General features: G+C 35.8%; 1 protein-coding gene across 4 annotated transcripts in view; it reads left to right on the top strand.

Annotated features, from left to right (window-relative positions):
• The window catches only part of MBD5 (methyl-CpG binding domain protein 5), a 471,857-nt gene that overhangs the window by 166,216 nt on the left and 279,796 nt on the right, over window positions 1-25,845 (top strand). The window lies entirely within an intron of this gene.

Below are 25,845 nucleotides of genomic sequence, written 5' to 3'. Positions count from 1 at the left end.
TCAGCTCTAGAATCCTTTTCTACGTGGAAATAAAAGACCAGTAAAAATCATTTCTTATGATTTATTTCAGAAGAAACCAGAGATACAGATTTTTGAAAAGTCCTAATTTTTCAATATCAGCATAAAATTTTGCCAGTGAAAAAATCTACTTTTGCTACTGTGTGAGCTAAATAAAACAGTTTGTAGAGCCTCTGGTAGGGGAATTTCTTTTGTTCTGTTTCTTTATTCTTTTGGAATGCAAAAACTAAGAATCTGTTCATTTTAATTTGTAGTTAGCAGCATAGTGATTTTGCTAGTTTTCTGTGATGACCATTATTGTCAGAAATGACTTCTCTTGAAAATATAAATTATATAAATACTACTTATTTTTAATTCATTTGTACAGTTATGTATGGTGAGTTGGTTACTTGGAACAGCTATTCAATTGTTTCCTGAATTATAATAATTAGACAGTTATTTTTATAGTTTCTTCATCTCCACAGTCTAAAACAGAATCTTGTGACTAAGGAAAAGAAAAAGGAATCATTTCTATTTATTGGACCTTTGTAGAGAGAACAGAGTAAATCACACTCCTCAGTACATGGCACATTGTCATCACTGATCCATGCAAAGCACTCATTTTATTTATTTATGTATTTTCATTTATTCTCATTTTCACTCCCATGCTCCTGACCTCAACCCATAGACAGCCATTCTCATGTAATGGTCTAAAATAATATCTACTTCACTGTTCTCTTTGGTTTGCATGTAATATTTTCTTAAGATGGGTATCGTATTATATACATGTATTTTAATTTTTAATGGAAATGTTCAAATAAATATAAAAGAAAAGGGAAAATAATATTTTGAACCTCCATGTGCCCATCTCTCACCCTCAGCAGTTATGTCATGGATGAGCTTGTCATTACTATGTCTGTACCCTGCCCCTCCTCCGTTTGTATACATCAGATTTTAATATGTATAGATAGTATTGTGTTCTGTATCTCATTCTGGTTCCTACAGTTTTATATTATCTAACCTTAGATTTTATTATTTATGTATGTAGTTGTGTTTACATTGCTTCTGACTGCTGCATAGTATTCCATGATTTGTAGCTACCATGTTTTAACTATCCATATTTACCAGTGACAGCCATGCTGGTTGCTTCCAATTTCTTATTACAACAAGCAATGTCTGTTGAACATCCTCACACTTGTCCTTTTGTGGAATTTTGTGAGGATTTCTTTAGGATGTATACCAAAGATCAGAATTGCTGGATAATAGGATATATGTTTATACTTAATATAACCACGTGCTGCTAGATGCTCTACCGGATAAATACTTCCATCCACACTTTCCCCAGCAGTAACCCTTCATTGCCACCTACCCCTGCATTGTCTAGCTTTCTCATAGCTTATACACATTTTCAGTCTAATGTGTATAATTTTATAGCTCAGTGTTTTAATATGAATTAGCCTCATCACTAATGAGTTTGAGCATCTCTTTATTTTGTTGTTCCCCTTTTGGCTTCCCACTTCTGAAATTGGTTGTTAACATTTTTTCATATTCATTCTTATCTCTCAGTTAATGTTTTTTAAGAGTTTGTTGTATATATCAGATATTCATTTGTCAATTTGAGATATTAAAACATTTCTGCTTCTCTTCTTTCAACATTTTGATTTTGTGCATGATGTTCCTGAAGTAGACATTAATATTTTAAATATTCAATTAAAAACATTTTCTTGATCTATATGGTTGATATACAAAAATGCCACTCTTTTAAAATTTGATCTTCATTCTGGCAATGTTTCTGAACTCTTATTACTAATAGGTTATTGTTTTTTCTAGATAGAGTATCTTATATTGATTACAAATAACAACAGTTTCATTTCTGTACTTTCTGTTTGTACATTTTTACTTCTTTCCAACATCTTCAGTCAGTTTCTTGGGAACTATGTTAAACAGTTGCAGTGACAGTAGGCATCTTCCTCTTATGCTCAACTTAAACAGGATGCATCTAATTTCTTAATTTAAGTATAATGTTTGCTAAAAGTTTTTAACATGTAATATTAACCAACTTAAGAAAGCTTCTTCTATTTCTAGCTTACTGTGCATTGTCATAAATAGCTATTGAACCCCATAAAATGATTTTTATGCATCTGTGAAAATAATCATATGGTATTTATCCTGTGGTATATTAATGTTATGAATTATATGGATAGAATTTTTACTGTTAAACCATCCCTGCTTTCCTAATTTACACACTACTTTATTGTGTTGTATCATTTTTAATACATTATTGTATTTGATTAACAAATATTTTATTTAGGATTTTAGTATATACATTCTTAAGTGAAATATGCTATAATTTTCTTCATTTTCCTCCTCTTGTTTCACATTTAAGATTACACTAGCCTTATAAAATGAGGCAGGCAGATTTTACTCTTTTTCTATTATCTGGAACAATTTTATGATATATGAATTTATTGTTTCTTAAATGTGTGTTAAAATTCATGTAAAACTGTCTGGTTCTGAGGATTTTTGAGAGATTTATTAGAAAGCTACTTACGCCTTTAATGCGCTTTGGCCTATTCATTAGGTTTTTTTTATCAGGTTCTTCCCAGTCCCCTTCCCTTGACACCTGATGTTCTCCCCATCTGCAAGTATTACCCAGTGTCCTTTGAGTCAGAAAATGCCCAGACAATCCTGATGTCCACTTTTCAACTTAGCCAAGCAATGGTCATCTCCTTTAGGACTGACCAGGGATTCAATATCCTAGCCCTGACCAGAGCGCTCTCATCTTCCCAATCTTGCTTCATTCAAACTCTCACTACCACATACCTAAATCAATCCTGTACTCCAACAGTTTTTGACTTTCCTATAACCAAAACCTTTGGTTAATAATGCCCTGAATTGACTTCTTTATATCTCTTAAAACTGTTATCATACTTCTGAAAAATATTTTGGCAATGAATAAATAAGGTATTATGTTCAGGGAAGATAAGTGTTGGGGAAAAATGAGGCAGTCATCTGTTCTAACATTCTTCACAATATAAACCAAATTATAATTAACTCTGGAAGGCTGTTACTTTCCCTCCAGAGTTTGAAACATTATAATAAGCATGTATTATCAAAAAAAAATTAAAGGTATCACCACCTAACAAAAACTGGAAGTTCTTAGACCTACTAACAAAAATATATTGTCAATGAAAATATAATAGTTAATGTAATTTTAATACATTTGAATGTGCTTTCACCCTTTAAATTCACTTTTTCTCACACACTTTGACAGTGTATCTTTATGTCTTTTTGAAAAATGTGATATTTATATCCTCTCTAAAATGATTCTTGTACTCCCTGACATCCCTTTTCTCCCTCACCTTCTCTCTGTCCATCATGTTGCTATTATCTACTTTAAATTCTAAGCTATGGTAGTCAATTTTTTTCCTTTGCTGGTAGCTTTCTTTTCTTTCTTTTTTTTTTTCTTTTTTGGGCAGTGGGTTGTGTGTAATCCTTTTATTAGCTCTTCATAGGTTATTACTACATTTCATTTTTTAAATTCTTGTTTATTCTATTACAGTTTTCCCAATTTCCCCCCTTTGTCATCCTCTATCCAGCCCACCCCCCTCCCACAGTCCATCCCCACACTGTTGTCCATTTCCATGAGTCATTCATACATGTTCTTTGATTCCTTCCCCTTCTTCCCACCATTCTCCTCGCCCTTCTACACCCCCCTTACCTCTGGCAGCTGTCAGTGAGTTCCCTGTTTCCGAGTCTCTGGCTCCGTTTTCCTCATTAGTTTATTTTCTTCAATAGATTCCCCATGTAAGTGAGATTGTATGCTATTTGTCTTTTACCAACTGACTTATTTCACTTAGCATAATTATAGTCTCTAGTTTCATTCATGCTGTTTCAAAGGGTAGGAATTCCTTCTGGTTTCATTGTCCAGCATAGTATTCCATTGTAAATGTACCATAGTCTTTTAATCTTTTCATCTACTGATAGGTGCTTAGTCAATTTCTAACACTCAGCTGTTGTAAATAGAGCTGCTATGAACATTGGGGTGCATAGGTTCTTTTGAATTGATATTTCAGGATTCTTAGGGTATATTCCCAGAAGTGGAATTGGTGGGTCATAAGGCAGTTCCATTTTTAATTTTTTGAGGAAACTCCATACTGTTTTCCACAGTGGCTGCACTAGTCTGCATTTCCACCAACATTGCACTAGGGTACCTTTTCACGAGGATTCCCCACATCCTCGTCAGCACTTGTTATTTGTTGATTTATCAATGATAGCCATTCTGACAAGTGTGAGGTGATATCTCATTGCCATTTTAATTTGCATCTCTCTGATGGCCAGTGATGATGAGCATCTTTTCATATATCTATAGGCCATCCTTAAATCCTCTTTGGAGAAGTGTCCATTTAGGTCCTTTGCCCATTTTTTAAATAAATTGCTTGTTTTCCTGGTGTTGAGTCATGAGTTCTTTACATATTTTGGAGATCAAACCTGTGTCTGAGGTATCATTGGCAAATATGTTGTCCCATACAGAAGATGCCCTTTTCATTTTGATGATAGTTTCTTTAGCCATACAGAAGCTTTTAATATGGTGTAGTCCCATTTGTTTATTTTTTCCTTTATTTCCCTTGCCTTAGGAGATATATCGGCAAAAATATTGCTACATGGGATATCTGAAATTTTACTGCCTATATTTTCCACTAAGACTTTTATGGTGTCATAACTTATGTTGAAGTCTTTTATCCATTTTGATTGTATTCTCTTACATGGTGTAACTTGATCTAGTTTCATTTTTTTTGCATATACCAGTCCAGTTCTCCCAGCACCATTTATTAAAGACATTATTTTTACTCCATCATATGCTCATGCCCCCTTTGTCAAATATTAACTGACGGCATTGACATGGGTTTATTTCTGGGCTCTCTATTCTGTTCCATTGGTCTCTATGTTTGTTCTTATGCCAGTACCAGACTGTTTTGATTACATTGGCCTTGTAGTATAGTTTAATATGAGGTATTGTGATCCCTCCAACTTTCTTCTTTCTCAAGATTACTGTGGCTATTCAGGGTGTTTTGGTTCCATATAATTTTTTGAAGTATTTGTTCTAGATCTGTGAAATATGCCATTGGTATTTTAATAGGAATTGCTTGGAATCTATAGATTGCTTTGGGTAGTATGGACATTTTAATGATGTAAATTCTTCCAGTCTATGAACAGGTTATATACTTCCATTTATTTCTGTCTTCTTCAATTTCTTCCTTCAGTGTTCTATAGTTTTCCAAATACAGGTCTTTTACCTCCTTGGTTAAATTTATTTCTGGGTACTTTATTTTTTGTTGTTGTTGCTACAGTAAATGTGATTTTGTATTAGTTTCTCTTTATGATAGTTCATTGTTGGTATACAAAAATGCAATCAATTTCTGAAAATTGACTTTGTATCCTGCTACTTAGAGTAGTTTTTTTTTGTGGAGCCTATAGGGTTCTCTATGTACACCATCATGCCATCTGCAAATAATGACAGTTTTACTTCCTCCTTTCCAATTTGGATGCCTTTTATTTCTTATTTTTGTGTGATTGCTGTGGCTAAGACTTCCAGTACTACATTGAATAAGAATGGTGAAAGGGGACACCCTTGTGTTGTTCTTGATCTCAAGGAAAACGCTTTTAGTTTTTGCCCACTGAGTATGATGTTGGCAGTAGGTTTTTCATATACAGCCTTTATTATATTGAGGTATACTCCCTTTTCCCACTTTGCTAAGTTTTTTTATCATAAATGGATGCTAGATTATATCAAATGCTTTTTCTGATCTATTGATTTGATCATGTGATTTTCATCTTTCATTTTATTTATATAATATATCACATTTATTGATTTGTGAATTTCTTTTTAATGTATGTTTGATCCAGTTTGCTAGTATTTTGCTGGGGATTTTAGCATCTGTGTTCATCAGAGATATTCGCCTGTATTTTCTTTCTTTGTTGTGTCTTTACCTGGTTTTGGGATTAGGATAATACTGACCTTGCAAAAAGAGTTTGGGAGTCTTCCCTCTTCTTGAATTTTTGGGAATAGTTTGAGAAGGATAGGCATTAGTTCTTCTTTCAATGTTTGATAAAATTCTCCTGAAAAGCCTCTAATCCAGGACTTTCTCGTGTTGGTAGTTTTTTCATTACTGCTTCATTTTTGCTAGTTGTTATTGGTCTATTCAGGTTTTCTGCTTCTTCCTGATTAACTTATAGAAGCTTATATGTTTGTAGAAATTATTCATTTCATCCAGGTTGTCCAGTTTTTTGGCATATAGTTGTTCGTGGTAATTTCTTATAATCCTTTGTATTTCTGAGGTATCAATCGTTATTTGTCTTCTCTCATTTCTGATTTTATTTACTTGAGTTCCCTTTTTTTTCCTGATGAGTCTGGTAAACAGTTTGTCAACAGTTTTGTTTATCTTTTCAAAGAACCAGCTGCTGGATTCACTGATCTTTGAATACTCTTTTTAGTCTCTATGTCATTTAATTGTGCTCTGATCTTGATTATTTCCCTCTTTTTGCTTGCTCTGGGCTTTGTTTGTTGTTGTTCCTCTAGTTCTTGAGGATGTAGGGTTAGGTTGTTTAATTGAGATTTTTTCTATCTTCTTTACGAAGGCAGAACTTTCCTCTCAGGACAGCCTTCACTGTGTCCCATAGGTTTTGGGTTGTTCTGTGTTCATTTTCATTTGTTTCCAGATACTTTCTGATTTCTTCCGTGATCTCATGGTTAACCCATTCATTATTTAATTGCATGTTACTCAGCTTCCATGTATTTCAATGTTTTTGAGTATTTTTCTTGAGGTTGGTTTCTAGTTATAAGCCATTGTGATCTGAGAAGATGCTTGATATGATTTCAGTTTTCTTGAATTTGTTAAGGCTTGTTTTATGTGCTACCATGTGGTTCACCTCTAAGAATGATCCACCTGAGTTTGAGAAGAATGTGTATTTTGCTTCCTTGGAGTGAAATGTTCTATAAAGATTATTTAAGTCCATTTTATCTAGTGTCATTCAATTCTGCAATATATTTGTTGATTTTTTGTTGGGGGGTTCCATCTATGGTTGACAATGGGGTGTTAAAATCCCCTACAATGACTGTATTGCTATCTGTCCCTTAAAGTCCTTCAACATTTTCTGTATATACTTAGGTACTAAGTATAGTACCTAATATTAGGTACACTGTATTTTCTGTGCATACTTAGGTGTCCCTTAGGTACACCTATATTGGGTACATATATGTTTACCAGAGTTATATCCTCCTATTAGAGTTCTCCCTGAAGTATTATGTAGTAACCTTGTTATGACTTTGTTTTGAAATCTTTTGTCTGATACAAGCGTTGCTAACCCAGGTTGTTTTCTTTTTTTTCATATCCATTTGCATGGAATATTTTTTTCCATCCTTTCACTTTCAGCCTCTGTATATTTTTTGTTCTGAGGCAGGTCTCTTGTAGAAAGCATATATGTAGGTCATATTTTCTTATCCCTTCAGCTACCCTATGTCTTCTGGAGAATTTAATCCATTTACATTAAGGTCATGATAAGTACTTTTTCAATGCCATTTTTCCCCTTTGTACCTGTGTCCCCCACCTCTCTATTTCTTCTTCTTAAAGCCTATCTTTTAGCAAGTCATACAGTGCCAGCTTGGTGGAAAGGTACTCTTTTAGCATTCTTTTGTCTGGGAACCCCTTTTTTTTCTTTTATTTTAAATGAGAGCCTTGCTGAATAGAGTAGTCTTGGTCGCAGGCCCTTGCTTTTCATTACTTGGAATATTTCATGCCAATCCCTTGTGGCTTGTAGTGTTTCTGTTAAGAAATCAGCTGATAGCCTTATGGGACTGAACTCCCTTGTATGTGATTAACTGTTACTCCCTTGCTGCCTTCAAGATTCTTTCTTTGTCTTTAAATTTTGCCATTTTGATTGTAATGTGAGTTGGTGTGGGCTTCTTTGTGTTCATCTTGATTGGTACCTTCTCTGCCTCCTGGACATGCATGACTGTTTCCCTCAGCAAATCCTGGAATTTTTCTGTCATTATTTCTTCAAATGAGTTCTCTATCCTCTTCTCCTTTTCTACTCTCTCTGGTATCCCTGTGATGCAAATATGGTAACATTTCATGTTGTTGCAAAGCTCCCTTAAGCTATCCTCATCCTTTCTGAGTCTTTTTTCGTTTTGTTGCTCTGACTGGGTGTTTGGTTTTTTTCTTACCTTGCCTTCATCTCAGTAATTTGATCATCTGTTTCTTCTAGTCTGCTTTTTATTCCTTCCAGTGTGTTCTTCATTTCAGATACTGCGTTCTTCATTTCTAACTGGTTCTTAGTCAAGATTTCTATGTCCTTTTTCAAGTTGATATAGTTCCTACTAAGTTCTTTGTAGTTTTCCCTAAGTTTCTTGAGCATTGTTATAACCACTACTTTGAACTCTTTGATACATTTCTTTCCTCAATTTCACTTAGGTTTTTTCTGGAGATTCTTCTTTTCATTTAGGACTTGTTACTTTGTCTTTCCATTTTAGTTGTCTCTTTGTGTTTGTTTCTTTGTATTAGATTGATTTGCTTTGACCCTCTGTCTGTGGAGTGGCCTTGTGTGTCAGGAGTCCCGTGGGACCCAGTGGTACAGACTCCTTGACCTGATCTGATTGCTCTACATATGACCTTTCTGTGGGCTATGTGGACTCTCCTGTTGTATTTGTGTCCGATTATTATTGGCCTATTTGTTGGTGGGAACTCCCCTGCATCTGTCTAGAGACTCAACCCCTGCCATGTATTACATGCTACTGTGTAGGTGCTGTCAGAACAAAGCAAAACAACACAAAAGCAATACCAAAACAAGCAACTACACCTTACCACCACAGCAATATCAACTACAAGAGAGCAAAGAATAATAACAGAGGAAAGCAAAATGTAATAGTAAAGAAAAGGAAAAAGGAAAAAGACTATGAGAAAACCAAAGGAGAGAAAAGTGATTATGAGAGGAGAAACAGGAAGAGAACTACCATTCATAGTGAATTGAAAGAGGAAAACAGGGAAAAGGAACACAGAAAAGGTAACAAAAATATTCAAAGAAGAGGGGATGGGGAACAGTAGAATAATCAAAGATAAGATTAGGAGATACAAAAGAAAATTAGAGCACCAAAAATAAAAGAAGAAATAGATTAAAAGATAAATTTAAAGGCCATGAAAAAGAAAAGATAGCTAAGATAATGAAAAAAGAACCAAGTGGATTTGTGTCAGCACAGTTTGTATCTTGTCTTCCAGTTTCTCCCTTTGGATGCTGCTCTGATGTCTGAGTCTGGTGTAAGCCAGTGTCAGGTGCTGTCCATGTCTGGCCCTTGGCTGCATTTTAGAAGCTGCAGGTGATCCACAGTTTGTGGCTGATTCCTCTGGGCTTGGCAGCTCCTAGGTTGGGGCAAGCTGCTCTGCAAAGCTGGCTTTTATTAGCACAAAGCAGGCTTTCATCAGCCCTAGATCCTGTTTGTCAGCAAATGTCTCAAGTCACCACAGGGTCTGCCTCTGCCTGTCTCTGCCTGCTGGCCTGCTGTCAGTGTTAGGCTAGCTGCAGACCTATTTCTGAGAGGAATTCTAGCAGAAATGGGGCTGTGGTTTCTGGATCTCCCATAGCAGGTGCCTGTCAGACTTCAAAAAGATTGTGGGTGTGTTTCCCCTCCCCTGAGCCACTAGTCAGGATCTGTCCTGGAATTATTTTCCTGTACTCAGCAGAGCAGGGGCCCTAGCAGGCTTTCAGAGCCCAGATTTTAGGTGTGCTGATGCCAGGAGGGTGTTTCTGTGGCTCTCCCATGAGGGTGAAGCACCATTCTGTTTCCCAGCATAGTGTATGGATTGGCCGATCCTACTAGCAGTCTTTGACACCACCGGAGTCTGTTTATGTTGCTCTCTCTTTGGCAAGGGTTAAGATGCAGCATGGGAGAAAAGAAAGGAAAAAAATCCAAACAATACAGAACTCAAAGACAAAGCAATACTGAAAAAAGAACAAATGAAGTTGCTGAGTGAAGTAAATAGGGTTTCAGAGGTTGTGGCAAGGGGATTTCCAGAGGGAGAGAGGAGTGGTATCCCACAGGGTAAGGTAATTGATTTTCCTCTTGAAGATGCTAGCTCTTCTCAAGAAAGATGGCTGCTGTGGAGCCCAGGTATATCCAGACCCTGAGAATCTCATAACCACTCCCCCAGTGCCTCCCACTCCACACTCTCCTCGCAGGACTTAGTCCACGTCACCCTCCCTTCACTGGGCCCCAAAGTGGGTAGCCACAGACACAAAACCTGTGCTTTGCCCCTTTCAGGAAAAAAAAAAAAGATGGTGGGTTTGTCTCTAGCAGTTTTCCTCTCTCCCCAGAGCAGAGAATCCTCATGGTGCAGACTCCTTGATCTCCTGATCTGGATGCTCTAGGAATGTCCTTTCTGTGGGTTATGTGGACTCTTCTGTTGTATTTGGGTCCTGATTTTTATTGGCCTCCATTCACTGGTGGTACCTTTCCCCCATCCTGCTGACTGAGGGGCTCAACCCCTACACAACCACCTCTTCCTTGAGGGCTTCTAGGTATAAGTTGGATCCCAGGTTAGGGCACATAGAAGAGGCCTCCTGTTGACACCTCTCCCCCCCTCCCTATTCAATAGATTATACCCTGTATGTATCACCTTCTTTTAAGTCTTGTATCATCCTGCTGCAGTAGGGGAATGGGAGAGTCTGGAGGCAAAACTATAACACTGGATGGTGGCAGGGCACTCCTGCTGCTCTCTCCACTGAGTCTCAGCCTCCAGCCCTTGCCACTGAGCTCCCGCCACATTCTCTGCAGCCAGTACTGTTCTGGCCACCTCTCTCCACCCCTGTTGCTCCCTGCTCCTTGGCCAGACCACAGCCTCCTCAATCAGACTCTGTTCTGGGCACAGTTCCAGCAGCGCCCAGTGCTGGGGAGGCCACAGCCTCCTCCCTGCCAAGTACCACAGTCCCCAGTGATGGCTGGGTGTGCGGCCCTGGGTAGGGCAGAGGGCACAGAGACAAGTCCCAGCAATGAGGCATGGCTGCTTTGGCAGCTTCTTCTGAGGAGGATGTTGTACTTTCCTCAAAATGGCTCCCATTCCAAATCTGCACAGCCAGACAGACCAAGCTGGGTGGCAGTGGCAGCAGCAGCTCTGCCAGGCAAGCTCGGGCTGCCCATCCCTGAGTGCCCACTCGGGCAGGCAGTGGCTTGCACACTCATCTATGCACGTGCCTACTCACACTCACTTTCACTCACACTCAGCTGGATTTTGGAGTTGATTGCTCTGTGGTTTAGGTGCAAGACCAGTGCAGGGCTGAGAGCAAGTCGACAGAGCTTCCAGCTACTCTGCAGCCATCTTGGAATTCCCCCACCCCTTCTGTTAACTATTTTTAAAGACAAGAAACTTGATGAAAATATTTGATCAGCATTACTTTATTCTTCTTTTAAATATTTTCTGGATTTGTTTCTCTTTCTATTTGATTATTTCTTCAACAACAGGTTTCTGAGGCCTTGGAAATATATATTATCATATCATAATTAAAAGACTGTGCAGCTGTACATAAAACTCCAGGTTTTAAGTTTTCAGTACTTTGAAAATCCTTGGCCCTTTTTTCTCACTGTCAGTTTTTTAAATACATTCCTTATATTTTTATTTTTCTTTCTGTGTCTTGTTATTTATACATTAACAGTGACCATCTGTTAGCCTTTCTCTTATATTTTTTATGTTTTTGTCCTTTGCTTAGTCTTGAAGATTTCCTCAAACTTGTCTTTAAAGGAGTTAATTTATTCTTCATTTTAGTTCTACTGTTTATTTAATCTGTATGTTTCAGTTATTAGATTGTCCATACCTATATTTCTACTTGCTTCTTTGTTTGCTTGTTTTTATTGTGTATAGCTATGCTCCCTTCTTTTTTTTAGTATGTTTATTATGCCAATTTTAAATTGTTGAGCCATCAGAGCTAACATTTCTGTTTTTCTTAGACTCTGAATGTTAAGTATGTTAATTTTCTTTGGAAATAGTTGCGCTCTTTAAAATGTCTTCATATTTTGACCTGTAAGATCATTTTCCCCATAGTATGTTGGCTGCTCTATTTGGCATTACATATGGTGAAAGGCCAGCACCCAGTTCATGTCGTTCTCAGTGAGCTCGGAGGAAGGATGCTAGGTAGAAAAGCCCAAGTCCACCTGAGAAATGACAGTTGATAATTAGTCAAGTTAACATAATGATGCCTCAAGTCTGTGCTTTACCATCTCCCTTTTCTCCCTTATCCCCCATGGAAAAGCAGCATCCACTGCTCGTGGTTGCATTTCACCTGCTCTAGGACTTGGTAGGAAGGGGTAGGGATATGACAAAGTTAGTCTTCACATGTTTTTCTCAGCTCCTTAAAGTACTCTGTTTATTTCTGAGGACATTTGTACAGTCCCTGCAGATGCAGAGACAGTCAGTTTTTATCTCAAGGCAATACCAGGAAAGAATGAAAAATAGAAAAGCAAAACTCTAATAGTTTATTTTCTGTTTTGTCCTCCCACATCCTAAAGACTGCCTCCTGCCCTGGAACCCAGGTTCCAAGGCCCAAGAACATTTACTAGTTCAAAATAGTCCTCTTCACCACCTTGCCTTCCCAAGAGATTTTGAGTTTTCTTATTTCTTGTTTTTTTTCCCCTCTCTATAGTTCCTGTGGGAGTTGATCTTTGGAGAGGGACCCAGCAGTTTTTCTAGTTCAACATCTTAGTGTTGCCTTTCTGGAAGAAACTCTACCAAAGCTTTACATTTTTGTGTGCCCTTTAACCCAGAGACCACATTTCTATAAGTTTCTTCTAAATGTATTACCAAGAATGATTTTATCATAATTTTTGAAAACAATTTAATTGTCCTATGATAGGAGTTCATTAAATAAATGTATATTCATAGAATAAACTATTCCAAGATAATACACTATTGAATATCTATACACACATGCACAAAATATAGTAGAGATTATCTTTTAGTATAACATAATGGAAGGGTTTATTTTTGCTGAGGTTTTTTGCACTTCCCTAAATTTCTAAAATAAGCATATATTGCTTTTGTATTCCAAGTTAGTATACAAATATATATTTTAATAAAGCATTAGTGATCAGCTGAAGTGTGGGGAACTGGATGTACCAAACATTTAGTTTATGTTTTTCTTTTCTATTTGTTCACTTTAGTGTTGTCTGAAAGTTTGAAGTCAAGGGGGAAGAAAGAAAATGTATTGGTTTATATAACTTTCATTGCCTTATCAAAATAAAGAAGTTAATTCATCTGAAACAGCAGACATTTTTGCCTTAAAGATATAAAGAATAGTGGACATCACAGTGATATTTATTTAGAATGCCTACTTGACCTTTCTGGGCTTGCATAAATATTCATTACATGTAGATATTCAGCATTATTTGTATAACTGTATTAAAGTACTTTACAGACTAACTATGTTATGTCCTTGCCTCCAACTATAATATCCTTATGAAGAAGATACTGTACCAATGTGCTCATGTACCCTCATACATGTGACACATAGAAAGGTAGGAATGGGAAAGGATGATTGGAGTTGGCAGTTAGATTGTTACTTTAGTTTCAGTTTAGTAGTGTAGTAGAAGCACAGTAGATAGTCACAGAGAATAAAGTAGAAGGAAACAGAATGGAAACAGTCACATACTTTCATGTGGTTTGTCTGCAAGAGGGTAGCTTACAGTATCATAAAGGGAATACTTTACAGGGCTCTGAACATTACCAAAATCAAATTGCCATCAACAGACTAAAGAAAAACTAATACAGTGATGAAGAAAAGGGGCTCAAATTAAAATAGACTTGTGATTATTAAATAGCAGATTATTTTGCTGTTGAGCTTTGGCAAAAAGTTAATCACCTTGTTTTCCCTATGCGTCCTTATCGAGATCTAGAGTAGACACACAGAGCCAGATGGGAAGACAACTAAACCCAGATACTTAATGAAACCGTATTAGGAACGTGTTGCCCCCAAACCAAGAAATGGTAGTCAGTAGAAACAGACCAAGAAATGATGTTAATGAATTTGGCAAAAACTTCAAAACAAATTGTGTACATATTCAAGGACTTAAAGAAAAACATTAAAATTTTGAGATGCGTCATAGAATATATATTGTTTAGCTTAAGAAATTTCCCACATCTGAAATGAAATATCCACTGGATGGGCTTAGCAGTGCATTAGACATTACAGATAAAAGGCTCGGACTTAAAGAGTTTATCCAAACTGAAGCATAGGGTAAGACGACTACAAAAATTTGAACAGCACATTACTGTCTTGTTATCATGTGGTAGTAAAAAAATGTATAATTATAGTTGCAGGAGGAGGAAATATTTGAGGAAATGATGGCTGAAATCTGCCTACATTTGATGAAAAATATAAACTCTATAAAGTCCTAGAAAAACAGGAACTAACTCCAAACAGGAAAAATACCACACCAAGATACCTATCTAAAAATCAGTGATTAAAGAGAAAAATCATAAGAGCCCAGAAAAAAAAAGGCACATTACATAAAAAACACGAAAGATGCAATGAAAATCAGAAAATGTTAGAATGAAATTAAGGTCTGTAAAAAGAAAACTATAAACTTAAAATTTTATATCCATCAAACATATCTAAAATAATGAGATTTTCAGACAAAATGATAACAACTGAAATAATATATGTCCAGTAAACAAAATGTTATAAGAAATGTTAAATGAAATCTGAAGGCAGAAGAAGGTAATATTTAAGTAGAACACAATTCACACATACAGAATGAAGAACCCCAGAAATAGCAAACATGTTGGCAAATATAAGACTTTTTTTTTAATTTTTAAAAAGATAATTTGACTATTTAAGTCAAAAACATTAATAAAAATAAGAGCAATTATTGTGAGCTTTATGAGGAGTAAAATGTATGACAAGAGTGCAGAGAATAGGACGGGGAAAGGAAGTGTGCCATGAAGTTGCTACATTATATAGGAAATGGCATACTATTATTTAAAGGTAGCTTGTGAGAAGTTAAAGATACACATCAAAACCCTAGAATAACCACTAAAAATACAATATAGATACAGCTACCAAGTCAATAGAGGAGAGAGTGGAATACTAAAAAACTGAATTTGTTCAAAAGAAGGCAAAAACAGAGGATGAAAGAAGAGATAGCCCCCCCCCCCAAAAAAAACCCAGGTGGCAGATTTATATCCAACTGTATATGATAATTATCTTATGTAAGTTGTCTAAACATTCCAGTGAATTGGATTTTTTCATTAGACTGATAAAAAAAACTGTAAAGAATTCTGTGCTGAATGGGTTGACAAGATTTTTATTGTAGGACCAGATAGTAAATATTTTGTGCTTTTTGCTGTTCCAACTGCTTAATTTCTTCTTCTGTGATATCTCAAAAAAACAGCCATAAACAGTGTGTAAACAATTGGACACGTCTGTGTTTCAATGAAACTTTATTTATAAAAACAAAACCAGCTGGCCCTTAGGCTGTAGTTTACAAATCCTTGGTATACTAAAAAGAAGTGCATTTTAAATATAAAGGTGCAGATAGGTTAAAAGTAAAACGTGCCGTGCAAACACAAATCATCAGAAAGTTGAAGTGGCCAAATATTAGAGAAATATCTTGACAGGAAGAAAGATATTTTTACTAAAAGTAAAGAGGAAATTTATAATGATAAAAAAGACAGTTTATTAAGAGGACACACTGCCCTTTGTGTATGCATCTAAGATCTTAAAAATATACGAAGCAAAAAATGAATAGAGTTGAAAGAAGAAACAGACAAATCCGCAGTTAAAATTAGGTATTTCAACTTTCCTTTCTCAACAATTGTTAAAAAGTATAGACAGAAATCAGTAAGTAAACAGACCTTGAAAACTGTGAAATTGAACCTGACCTATGTAATTGACATTTACAGAGCACAGTCAGTAACAGCAGAACACACGTTCACTACCACCATGTGTGGAACATGCTCCATGACAGACCATGAGCTGGGCCATTAACAGGTCTCAGTACATTTTAAAAGATTGAAATCATCCAGAATCTGTTGTCTGTAAAAACTAGAATTAAGTTACTAATAACTAAAAAGTGTATAAAATTCCCAAATATTTGGTAATTAAGTATCACACTTCCTAAGTAACCTGTGTGCCAAGGAGAAACCATAAGGGACATTAGAAAATATTTTGAACTGAATGATAAAACACAGCTTATCAAAATTTGTGGAATGTACCTTAAGCAGTTGTTAGAGAGAAATATATCACTTTAAGACAAGGAAAAGCAAATTAAATCCATTACTAACTAGAAACAAGGAAATACTATAAAAGCAGAAATAACTATTTAGGAAATACAAAAAAATTAGAGAAAACCAGTGAAAACAGAAGGTAAAATTGATAAAATTGATAAATCTCTTACTAGACTGATCAAAGAGAGAGAAAGAGAGAGCCCATTAAAATCGCCAGTGGGGAATCTAGGTGATGACAGCCTTTCTCTTCTTGAGTCACACTGGTGCACATGGCCTGGCTGCTCTTCCTCATCCCTCCGCCCTGGTGGCCGAGGTATCATTCTGAGATCTCTCTTCCTATTTCATGGTATTCCCTTTTACTCCCTCCTGTGTTGAAACTCCTTTGCTTAAAACTTTAAAACATATATATTTAGAGAAAAGGGAAGGGAAGGAGAAAGGGGGAGAAATATAGATGTGCAAGAGAAACATCAATCAGTTGCCTGTTGCACGTTCCCATCAATCAGTTGCCTCTTGCACCGGGGCCAGGCCCTCAACCCAGGCATGTGCCCTGACCAGGAATCAACCTGGTGACCTTTCAGTTAGCCAGATGATGCCCAATCCACTGAGCCTCACCGGTCAAGGAGCTTAAACCCTTTTTTAAGGTCTGCTCTCTCGTTTTTTGTGGAGCCAGTCCTCTAGGAGTATCATGAGAAAGGATGTACAGGAAATAATTTTTCATTTTCACTAAGTTTTAAATTTCTATAGATGTTAGATCTTTTTACTTTGGTTTCATTTATGTTGCCTTAACCTGTTCTATTTTGTAAAGGTAATTAGGAATAGTTATGTAAATATGTTTTTGCACCACTATTAAAAAATACTTTTTATTTAGTCTTTGTATCTACACGAGAGAAACATTCTGAAAAAGTCTTTCATAAAAAAGGAAACTCAAGAAGATGTTGCCATAGAAAGAATTAATCCCCTCAGATGAGCTTTATTACCCAGAATTGTGTTTAGCAAAAAAAAATGTATTTATTTATGTAGATTACTTATAAATCACATTAAGATTTTTTATCATTAATATTAGCAAGGCGTGGTATTTCTTGTGAAATGCAAGGAGGCAGACAATCTGTCAACCCAAGTGGTCAGAGGGAATCTGTGAGCTGGAGTTGGAGGTGGTTCTTGTTGTTTCACACAGATGTGAGTGGTGTTGCCTCATTCATCAACAGTGATTGCGACTTTTATATGGTGTCAACAAAGGGGATTTTTTTCCTAGGCCAAGTGGTGTGTGTATGAAAAAAATATATATGTATATATTTTATATTTTATATAATATATATACATTACATAGCTTTTGAAGTATACCTCCATTAACATTTACCAAACTTTGGGAATTAGCAGTTAATACATGAAAAAATGTGTGGCAGATTATATTTGCCAAAACTGGCCACAGAGGTATTTCTAATCCCACATGCTCTTCAGAACCTTTCTACTCTGTCAACAAAAGGTGGCGTCTCTCCCCTCTCTCTGAAATTTGCCTGCATTGGTGAATAAATGCAGTGGACACTGGGTAACTTCAGAAACTTAATCATAAAAAATACTGCGGCTCTGCCTGGTTCCCTCTCTCTCTCAGGATGCTCACCCTTAGAACCCAAACCCCCATGTTGTGAGGAAGCCTAGGCCAGAGGAGAGGCTACCACCACAGCAGGCACGCAGATGAGCAAGTGTCAGATAAGTTCAGTCCCGGGCACTGGAGCTGCCTCATCTGGCACCTGGTAGAGCAGACTAGCTATGTCTACTGAACTCTGCCTGAACTTGCAAACAGTGTAACTGGTGTTTGTTATGCAGCAATAAGTAACTGGTACAAAAAGGGTTCTGTTTTTTAATAAGTTTGGAAAATCTTATTGAACAGCAAAGGAAGTTTCTTTGCTACAGCAAAGCCTTTAGTGTGCTAATATGAGTGATGCTCTCCAAGAAGATCATGGAGTATGTACTTGCATAGAGCATCTCATGTATCATTTGAGAATGCATCTTCATAGTCATCATGGTAACGGCCGTATTCTACTAATAAATCATCATGCTCATCTTCATTCTTCTGCGTGTGAATATTTAGGTTATTTATAACTTTTTGCTGTTACATTTTTTTTGGTAAAAACTTGCTTTCTCTTTTAGTTATTTCCACAGACCCTATTCTTTGGAGTAGAATTACTTTGCTATCACATCTAAAATGTCTAATGACTGCCTACATTAACTTCAAAGAAATTAAAATATTTCACATTACTATCATCAGTATAGATTGTATCTTTTTTTCAAACCCCTTGGTAAGATTTAACATTTTCCTTTTCTTTTTTTATTGCTAAACTGTCAAGCTGAACTACCCAGTTGTTTGAATTTCTTTCATTTATACCAAGATTGAACAAGGCTGAATCTTTTTAAGTGACCCCCTGGTACAGCACTGCAATTCCCTCATGGGTCCTCATGGTCTCCTGACAGCTCCAGCCCTGGACACCTAGTTTGGTTTCTCCGCATCTCTGTGCTTTGGCTTTCTCCTCCATAAAATGAGGGTATCAGTATTACCTATCTCAGGTTGTTGTAAGGAGTAAAAAAAATACTACACATAAAGCATTTGACTTGGGTTTTTATATTATATTATTTTAAACACTCAAAGAATGCTAAGTTGAGATTTTCTCATAGAGAAAGTTGTAATGATATATATTTTTGTAATTTTATCATATGTATTTGGTATAAGAACTTCGTTATATTTATCTCATAGTCATTTTCCTTTTTAATCTTTTGATTTTGTTATATAAAGTTTTTAAGTGTTTATAATTTTTTTCTACTGTTTAATAATAAAATTACCTTCCAACTACCTGTGGAATTAAAATGCTTTTCTATGATTTTATTTTTTCTTTCAAGAAAGCACAGTGCTATCAGCAATATTAGATGCAGGAATCACAATAAGACATGGTGCCTATTCTTAAGTAGCTTCTAATTAGTCAGAGAAGAACTGTATGCATCACAGGTCTGCAGACAGACAAAACCAGTAAAGGACATACATGCATATCAATGTGTCTGTGTGTGTGCATACGTATATGCTTGTATGTAAAGACATTCATTTCAAGGAGTTAGCTTTCATGATCATAGTCTTTCAAGTACAAAATTTGTAGAGCAGGCTGGCAGACGGAAAGCTCTCAGGCAGGAGTTGAGGCTTCAGTCCTGAGGCAGAATTTCTTCTTCAGGAAAATCTCAGCTTTCCTCTTGAGGCTTTTCATCTGATTGGATGAGGCTCATCCAGATTATGGAAGATAATCTCTTTTATTTAAAGTCAACAGATTATAGATGTTAACAATGGTTAAAAATTCAATTAAATACCATCACTGCATCTCCTCAATTAGTGTTTAAATGAAGCACTGCAATATAGCCTAAGGCGATGCAGAAAAAATGACCATTACAAAGACAAATAATGTGACAGGCTTTTGATGATGATTTTAATATCAATACATTTCCACATTTCAATATTAATGCATAATGCATACCTTTAATTGTGACATTTAAGAAAAAACAAATAAAATAAATGGACTAATATGTTAAAAGAGGAAAGGTTTGCTATTAGCATAGATTCTATGCATTTCTTCCTGATACCTTCTTCTATAATATTTCTTACGAGTATCTAATATAGCAAAAAAGATACCATACACAGTAGACAAAGTATGACTGGTGATTTGACTATTAAACAAATATCATGCCATCTAAATGAATTTTAAATCCTCCAACATCTTGTGAGATGGTATGTTTATCCTGTGATTCTGATGTCGCTGAATGTTTTGAACCTCTTCTAGAGTTGCCATCGGAGACTAAGATGCCTTCTTGTGACTGCACTGATAATTTTCCCACTTTCTTTAAACATTTGCTTAAGTGTCACCTCCTCAGTAAGGCCTGTATGACCATTCTATTTTAAATGGCAAATTCTTCTACCTTACCTTGCTTTGTTTATTTTCCATAACATTAGATTTTCTAATGCATAATGTAACGTACATATTTATCATGTAACTAACTGCTCTAGAAGCTAGGCCACTAAGGCAGGGATTTTGCATTAATATGTATGCTTTCTCAAAGGGTTTGTACATTAAGTCTCAGTTTTTATAAAAATGTAATATGTAAGGCAAGTGTAAATTAAATTTAAATATTTTCTAACAGAAATATGATCATTTCACCACAGAAGAAATAACACATTCTTCATGTACTGATAAGCTCTGAAAATACTTATCACATCGTAAAGGAAACGTTTAAAAGCACGAACATTGAAAGAAGCCTTTTGATCTAAATAGTTCAACTTAATGTGCTTTCTTTTTACTAACAGAGGCAATTTTTAAACCTGCTTTAAAACATTTTTAAATTATCAGAAATACTATTTATTCATGCATTCATTCATTCATTCATTTAGAACACACATGTGCTCCAGCCACTTGTTAGGAAAAGTTCTAGGAGCTGTCATAAAGAGTGAAGGCGACAAAGTCCCTGCCCTCATGGTGTTCACTACCTGTGGCTGGAGGCAAGCAGTAAGCATGTAAATAATTAAATAGTATAATTTCAAAAAGTTACATTGTCTAAAAAGAAAAATGATATGTGGTAAGTAGGTGCGGGTAATGGAGAGCTGGAAGTGTTATTTTAGATAAGGTGGTTAGTGAAGACTTATCTGAGGAAATGATATTTAAGCAGAAACCCTCTGAATAATGTAAGCAGGAGCTGTGTGTGGAGGAAGAGTGGCCAGGAAGCAAAATGAAACAGCAAGTGAAAAGTCTGTTGGATCAGCAAGAACTATGTGCTGGAGGCACAGCCAGAAACTGAGTGGGCATGGAGAGAGTGAGGGAAAGACTGTTTGAAATAAGGCTGAAGAGATAGCAGAGCCAGGCATGTAGGGCCGTAGAGGTCATATTAAGAAATTTAAAATTTAGGTTTTATTTTAACTGACAAGAAGCCATTGGTGGATTTTGAACATAGGATTGATGTGATTTATGAAATTTAAAATATCTTTGGAAAACATGTTGAATGATAATTGTGGCGTTTTATTTAAAAACACAACTCTCCCTGGCCAGTGCGGCTCAGTTGGTTGGAGCATTGTCCCATAAACCTACAGGTCCCAGGTTCAATTCTGGTCAAGGCCCATGCCTGGCTTGCAATCTCCATCAGCCATCAATCAGAGTGTGTGCAGGAGGCAACCAATCAGTGTTTCTCTCACATTGATTTTTCACTTTAAAAACCATATAATAATAGATTGATAATTTCTTTCTCTGAATTTTTAAATAATTAGAAATCTACAAATTAAAAGGCACTTAAAAACCTAAGAATTAATATTTAGTAGCTAAATCAAGGAAGATGCTGATTTTCTTAATAGGCAGAGTGTTAACAATTCAATATGAAAAAAACACATTTATATAAAAGATAAAAATGCATTTTATCAAAAAAATGTTAATGGCTAACAAGTACATATATGAGAATGTTTCCTTTCATTTCCCTACCTTTCCCTTGTACTATGGTAACATATTTCTAGTGATCAATTGCTGCCTGTTACTGTATTTTGCTATTATCTTCACCACCCTTTCATAGAGTCTTTGTTATCAGTGCTGTGCTAGTTCCTCGTTTTTATTACTCATGACTGAATGTAACAGTCTTAACTGGCTAGCAGTTTTTAAGGAGAGAGAGAGTGAGTGTGTGTGGGTGTGTGGAGATGGTGAAGGTAAAGGAGAATCCAAAATATCATTCCAGATTTGCCAGTTTTCACAAAGGAGTTCCTCTGCTGCCACAGACACAGAATATGTCCTATAGATATGGCTGGTTTGTGTATTGAGTTCCCTCTACCTTCTCTGCTTCTCTAAATCTGAGTCTAGTAGATTCATAGATTCTGCTGACAACTCAGCTCACCTCGGTTCCCATACCTGTGACTTTAAAAATGGCCTATAGCACTTAGGGTGTGCTGTATAACTTTAGGGCATATTTTTTGCCCCCATTTTCTGGGATTCACACTGTGGGCTCTTTTACCATTACATTTCTCCAAGACTGCTGCTCTTTACTCCCACTCATGTAGTAGATAGATCCTGCCAGTTTTCAACTGCTTTGACCTATTTTAGAGTTTAGGGGTTATATTGGAATCCTGATATTTCTATGTTGTATGCATTTCTTTCTTTGGGGGAAAGAAGAGACAGTCAGATGGAAGGACAGAGAGGCAGAAAGAGAAGAGAAAAAAATGAAGCAATCAATTCTAGGAGAAAAATTGATGATTCAGAAGGAGCTCTGGGTAAGACACAAAACAATCAAGAAGATAAATTTTGAGTGGACCAAACTTAAGAGAAAAGTATTTATTTCAAAGATGAAACTAGACAAAGCTCAAGGGAGACTGAAAATTATGGAAGGATAAGCAATATAAAAGATAAAAACAAGAGGAATGAATAAAAAAACTAAAGAAAGAATAAAATGATTAGAGAGAAAATTTTGTATATATGTGTAAGGTAGATAAATTGAGAGAGACACTAAAAGAACACAAAACAATAGAGAAGAATAAATATTTAAAGATAAAATTTAATAACTCATAAAGTAGGAGACAGTTTTAATCCACATGTTGAAAGGGTACTCCATGGGCTAGGGAAAATTAACCTTGAACTGTCAATACTGAGACACACCCTCATGAAGTTACTGGATTTTAAACATGAAGAGAGAATGATTAGACACTGATAAGAGGGAAAAAGATTCAGGTTTGTCTCTAATTTATCCACATTACCATAGAGAATCAGCTGACAATGGAGTAACATCTGCAGGATCTTGTAAAAAAGAATGTGTTTTATATTTTAAATTCAGTCAAACTGTCTTCTGGTATAAAGACTACAGACAGTTTTGAACTCAGAGTATTATTTCATGTGTGTCCTTCTTGAAAAAAATCCACGAAATTAACTACTGCCATTCAGGTGAAAATAACTAGAAAACTCACAGAAGGATGAGCAGTGAGCATTGAGGGGTTTAACTGTAAAACAAGATGAAAACAAAGAGAATTCGAGTTAAAGAATAAAATGTAAGTACTATATTCCCTAAAAATAGAAATGATGCACTACCACGACTTTATTTTCTCTCCTTTTCCCCAGGTTTTCGTACTTTTAAATTTGTTGACTTCCTTCTCTTTAATACTTGCAAGTTAAAAAATGTCAGTTAACACTGCAAATAATAAAAATAACAAACAATTTAACAGAACATAGAAAAAAACGCTGAAAATTATTAACTGAAATATGATGAAGGAATGAGCAGAATAGAGTAATAGAAAATATGCTAATATCATAATTGCTTATAGAAGTAAACTAATATATCTTGAGTACAGAAATAAAATAAAATTATTGAAATTAGATCATTTGATTATGTGTACCAAATTTCATGAAGTTATAAATACAACTACTGGAACAAAGATGCACACAGCAAAACTGTTCATGGAGAAATATGAGATAACAGCTACTGATAAAATATTTTCCTAAAAAATCTAGAAAACAAGTTAAAATAATAATAGAATGAAGACCAATTCTATTTATCAGATACTCACTGTCAAAATTATCATTTAACATTGTTCTGAAGGGAATCAGCCAACTGAAAAGTTAATGTTAATGGACTTAACTCATGTTTGTTTTCTTAAGTAAATTTCCTATTAAATCACAGAGCGAACTTCTATTCTCTGATACATGCAAAAATAACAGAACTAAAATGTTCTAGAAATGTTAAAAACAAAAGGGTAAAAATTAAGCCAGATAAACACAAGCAAAAATTACTCACATTAGACCTGAGCGATCAGTCCAAATAAACATCAAATGAGATGTACAAAGTCACTTGTTTAACACAAAGAGTGAATCACAATGAAGATGTAGCAATTTCAAATATCAACAGACGAAATAATATGGCACACTTATAAAACTAAAACAATGCAGGTACAAGGAAAATAGTTAAAAACACACCAGACTTGGGAAGTTTATTCTCCTTTTATTTCCAAGCAGATCAAGCAGGGCTGGGGGTTAGGGAAGAATGAGAAAACCCTGAAAGCATTTGCTCAAAAGTCAGGAATATTGCAAAGATGCCTGCCTACTGACATGACTTATCATTTAAAAATGGTGAAGGGAACCAGACAAGAGAAAATTACTAGAAGTTTCTTAAAACATCAAAAAGGTGAAATTAAAGCCCCTGCATGCATCATACATTATCATACACCCAGATTCACCACCAAAAATAAAATCGAATAAGTACTAAGAATAGTAAGAGAATTCACTTAGATGTGGGACAAGATTAATGTATCCATATAGGTAACTTTAATATACACCAAAATAACTGTGAATTAAGCTCTAGTGCCATACTGTGCGTAGGCATATTGTTTGGGTGTGTGCTGTAAGCCTAGTTGTATTTTTTTGTGCATTAATTTCCTGTGGCTGCTGTATCAAATTACCACAAACTTGGTGACTTACTGCAACAGATATTTATTCTCTCACAGTTACAGATGCTACAATATGAAATCAGCATCAGTGGGCCAAAATCGATGTATTGGCAAGGCCAGTCTCCTGCTGCATGCTCTGGGGGCTCAGGGCAAGTGTTTTCCTCTCCTCTTCCAGCTTCTGATGGCTACCAGCATGCCTTGGCATGTCACCATAGCACTTCAGTCTCCATGGCTGAGTAGCCACATTGCCTCCTCCCCTTGTGTGTGTCTGCTTTTTCTTATAAGGACCCTTGTCATTGCATTTAGGGCTCACTGGTGTAGTTTAGTATTATCTTCCCAATTAAAAATACTTAATCATATCTTGGAAGACCCATTTTCCTTACAAGATAACGTTTATAGGTTCCAGGGATTGGGATATGGTATCTTTGGGTGGCCATTCCATGTGATATAATGTATTATGTAACGAATTAACTGTCTATACATCTAGAATGGTACTAGCTCTGTACCATCCTTGGGAGAATCAGGCAAGTACTATCCTTGGGATAATTAGGAAAATACATATTATTTTTGTAGGGTTTAATTCTTTATGAATGTAATGAATTGGCTTCCTGTACCTCTACAATGGTACTGGCTATGTACTATCCTTAGGATTAAAGAATAGTCACATATAAATTTTTTAGAGTTCAGTTATCTTTGTATGTAATGAATTAACTTCCTATACATCTAAAATGGTACTGGCTATGTACTATCCCTGAGAGAATAAGTCAAGTACCACCCTTGAGATATTTAAGAAAATAGTCACATTATCATTTTTGTAGTGTTTAATTCTCTCACAGAACCCTCGATGAAAAAGACTGTCTTGGGGCATAAAATGACAGAATCAACAAGATTATAAACTCGAGCCATAGACTTCATAAACGCAAGAATATCGAAAATGATAAGGATGGCATCTCATATTAGTGGGAAAAGCTGTACTATTTAATGCATGTTGTTGGGACAGCTGCTTAACCGTCTGCAAAGAGAAGTTGAATCCTCACCTCACATTATACACCAAGATATATTCTAAATGAACCAGAAATTTTAATGTAAAATATGAACCCATAGAGGTAGTCAGAAAACACAAGAATTTTTTTTCTTATGCCTTTGGAATAG

Source organism: Phyllostomus hastatus, unplaced genomic scaffold (assembly GCF_019186645.2).
Source record: "Phyllostomus hastatus isolate PE091 unplaced genomic scaffold, TTU_PhHast_1.1 phas_contig_1, whole genome shotgun sequence".
NCBI classification, from domain to species: domain Eukaryota; kingdom Metazoa; phylum Chordata; class Mammalia; order Chiroptera; family Phyllostomidae; genus Phyllostomus; species Phyllostomus hastatus.
Note: the sequence above shows the minus strand (reverse complement) of the source record. Positions and strands in the feature narration are given on the sequence as shown.